Source organism: Dama dama, chromosome 15, assembly GCF_033118175.1.
Source record: "Dama dama isolate Ldn47 chromosome 15, ASM3311817v1, whole genome shotgun sequence".
In the NCBI taxonomy this organism is placed as follows: Eukaryota; Metazoa; Chordata; class Mammalia; order Artiodactyla; family Cervidae; genus Dama; species Dama dama.
The window spans coordinates 50,943,881-50,947,994 of NC_083695.1; the positions used below are offsets into that span (position 1 = coordinate 50,943,881).

General features: G+C 33.4%; 1 non-coding gene across 1 annotated transcript; it reads left to right on the forward strand.

Annotated features, from left to right (window-relative positions):
* The first annotated feature begins 3,732 nt into the window (after positions 1 to 3,732).
* Positions 3,733 to 3,839, forward strand: LOC133070850 (U6 spliceosomal RNA). Its single transcript, XR_009696254.1, has one exon. It is a non-coding gene; the product is annotated as a U6 spliceosomal RNA (small nuclear RNA).
* The last annotated feature ends 275 nt before the right edge of the window (positions 3,840 to 4,114 follow it).

The following is a 4,114-nucleotide window of genomic DNA, read 5'->3' on the forward strand; positions in this document are numbered from 1 at the left end:
TTTTTGACTTTCTTTGCTTTCCACAAAGGACAATGACAGATAGCTTAAACAAAAAGGAGCTGGATCTCAGAATAAGGTTAATGCAAATATAGACAGAATAGAGAGTAAGAAAACTTAACAAATAGAAAATTGTTTTAACACTTACCTACTCATACTAACACTTTCCTTCTACTTTACCGTTACTTAAATACTTATGTTTTACAATGCCTCTTTCCCTGGCAATATTAATAACATCATATATTTTTAATCAGATAATAGATATTAGGGTATGACACATAATAGCTCCTTAACTAAAGTATAAGAACACTGAGTTAGTTTTTCAAATTTTGCCAAGTGCAAAGACAAGTATCCAGCATATAATGGTCATTCAAAAAATATATTTGTTGAATGTATTTACATGTTTAATATATTAAATTAAAACAATAAGGAGAAATGAAAGTTTAAGTTTCTATTCTGATAGTCTCGCACAAACACAAATTTTCAGAAAGAAAAGGTACCCATACAGATAAGTCACTGGAATAAGTATTGTATGATTACAGAGTGTCATATATGTATGATTTGTATATGTGAAAAATTGCTACTATGCACAGTCATGCAATTTTCCTGTAGTTAAAGATCATTAGGTACACCTATAAGGGCAAAAGTTTAGCATATAGGCTCATTGCAACAATGTAGACAACCTACCTTGGGGAAATAGGAAGCATCATCAACAGGGAATTAGTAGGGAGCTGTTATGAGTCTAGCTTCTGTTAGATGATTTTTGTGAGGGTTCAGGAAGCAGTGTTTTTCTTTTCATGGAGTGCTGTTGAAAAGCAGAAGTAATTCTAGGACTGGGTATGTTGTTGTCTTTCAGTCGCGCAGTCATGTATGACTCTGCAACCCCATCAACTGCAGCAGAACAGGCTTCCCTGTCCTTCACCATTTCCTGGAGTTTGCTCAAACTCATGTCCATTGAATCGGTGATGCCGTCCAACCATCTCATGCTCTGTCGTTCACTTCTCCTCCTGTCTTCAATCTTTCCCAGTATCAGGGTCTATTCCAATGAGTTGGCTCCTCGCATCAGGTGGCCAGAGTATTGGACCTTCAGCTTCAGCATCAGTCCTTCCAATGAATATTTAATTGATTTCCTTTAGGATTGAATGGATTGATCTCCTTGTTGTCCAAGGCACTCTCAAGAGTCTTTTCCAACACTACTTTTCAAAAGCATAAATTCTTCGGCACTCAGCCTTTTTTATTGTTCAGCTCCCACATCAATACATGACTACTGGAAAAACCATAGCTTTGACTATATATACTTTGTTGGCAAAGTAATATCTCTGATATTTTAAGAAGCTGTCTAGGTTTGTCATTGCTTTTCTTCCAAGGAAGAAGCATCTTTTAATTTCATGGCTGCAGTCACCATCCACAGTGATTTGGAGCCCAAGAAAATAGTCTGTCACTGTTTCCATTGTTTCCCCAAATATTTGCCATGAAGCCATGGGACTAGATGCCATGATCTTTGTTTTTAAAATGTTGAGTTTTAAACCAGCTTTTTCACTCTCCTCTTTCTCTTTCATCTAGATATTCTTTACTTCCTCTTCTTTTTCTGCCGTGAGAGTGGTGTCATCTACATATCTGATGTTATTGAAATTTATCCCAGCAATCTTGATTCTGGCTTGTGCTTCATTCAGCCTGGCATTTTGCATGATGTACTCTGAATATAAGTTAAATAAGCAGGGTGACGATATATACGTTTTATTTAGATGGTGGGAAAACTGAAGCAGGTCTAAAGTAGAAACATATAACTGATAAGGAAGCATCACTGAAATGAAAGAAATGAAGGTGTTATTCCCTCAATCATATGCAACTCTCTGTGACCACATGGACTATTACCTGCTAAGCTTCTCAGTCCATGGAACTCTCCAGGCAAGAATACTGGAGTGGGTTCCCATGCCCTTCTTCAGGAGACCTTCACAACCCAGGGATCAAACCTGGGTCTCCTTAATGTTAACATGTCTTATTTAGATAGTGAGAGATTTGGAGCAGATCTAAAGCAGATACATATAACTGATAAAGAAGTAGCATTAACCATGTTACTATGGAAAAGGGAATGCTTGGTCGTTTCTTATTTTTGTCTATGCTTAGGGATGATTAAAGAGTGGCTTTTGTTTTTGACTGTCTATATCATTATTTGAAATTACATTATGTGAAGGCAATGACCTCTGAAATTGCTTTTATTCAACAGGAGAAAAACATAGATTATATCTTAAAGCTAAACACAGCCCCATCTAAGAGCTTTAGGGACTGCCTTTCTCATTTTGCAAATGAAAAATGATTGACTTGGTAAATCAGAAATATAAAAATCATAAAATCACTGTCATTTTTCAATAAGATAGGAAAATATCCATTTGTTTTGGTCAGGAAAGGAAATAGGGATTCTAATATAATAATCATAAATTTAAAATCTCCATACATTCCAGCTTGTCTTTTTCTCAAGTTATTCTCTTATCAAAAATAAATAACAGTAAACATATGAAGTGAGCTCTGACTACTGTAAGTCTATTTTCCTTCCAAAATATTGTGTGTGTTCAAAACACTTTTTTTCTTTTTTTTGCAATGTTAAAAGAGACATTGGAACATCCCATAAGAAACTATATATATTCTTTATTTTTCCAATATAAAATTTCATACTAATCAGTGTAACTTTCTGAACAAAGTAGCCAGGTATATATGTATATGTATATGTATATGTATATGTACATGTGACTTGACTTCCTTTCCCTTCTGATTCAAAATATGATTCAAAATTCCCTTAAAATTCAAAATTTTTACTTCAAACCTAAAAATACATTTATATCTCTATCTATCTTATAGCTAGCAAATATGAACTCCAACACATGAAAAGAGATAATATTTAAAATAATGATGAGATGATACCTTAGTGACCTTTGGAAGAATTAGATGATATGTCTGTGAATTGTATCCTGATTGGTGCTACAAAGGACATCAATTTGAGCAAACCCTGGTAGATAGTGAAGGACAGAGGCAGAACAGATGATTAGGACATGACTGAGTGACTGAACTGAACTAAACATAAACTAAAATTTCCCTGCATATCTTGGCCCCTCTGAAATCATATATAGATAAAGTAGATAAAAGTCTCTCTGCAGTATATATTTTGATAACAGATATCACCATATTGCTGGATCTAGGTTTTGTAATTCCTTCTCAGAGAGGAATCCTAATGCTTTAGGAGCAATGTTTATAGAAAGTTAGGATCATTTTGGGTGATCATCATGAAAGACTGAATTCTCATAACTGAGTAGTAAAAATGTGGTTACAGAGCACTGTGATCTTTTGATTCCTTTCCTTTAAGTGACAAGCCAAAATAAAAATGTTAAAAGTAACCTCCTTGTTTTTGTTTTGTCTGAAAAAGATATTCATTCTCTCTCTTTTAATCAAATATTAATCTGGTAAAATCTTGACTATTTTCATAATTTTTTAATAGAACTGATAGAGATCATTTGACCATATACATAGAGTGCTTTTATATGTTTGACATTGGTAATTTCCTTTCCCTTAATTACTGAGAGAAAAATACAGTAATGGAATCTATTGATAATTTCTAGTAGATTTAATGGGGGGATTTTGTGCCAAATTATTATATTTTTATCAGACTTGTATATTATGTTATTAGGTAATAATTGCAGTTGAAGACAAGTAACATATTTATTTTAAAATATTTTGATTTGTGTGTTCGCTTCGGCAGCACATATACTAAAATTGGAACAATACAGAGAAGATTAGCTTGGCCCCTGAGCAAGGATGACACACAAATTCGTGAAGCGTTCCATATTTTTTTGTAAAGTAATTAGCCTCCAACTAATAAAATTAATGGAAAAAAATAAATAAACACTGTGTAAGAAGCAAAATAAAAATCAAACTAAATGGTAGAATCATTTGTATAATACAAAAAAAAATTTTGATTTGTATCATGTGAAGTTCATGTCTAAAGTAAGTGTTACATATAAAACTTTAGTGCATAAACAGTTTTACTTTTGGAAAAGCAGAACCTTGATGGTTAAGATCTGCATGAATTAGGAATCCTGATTGATTTTTTTTCCCCTGGGTAAAG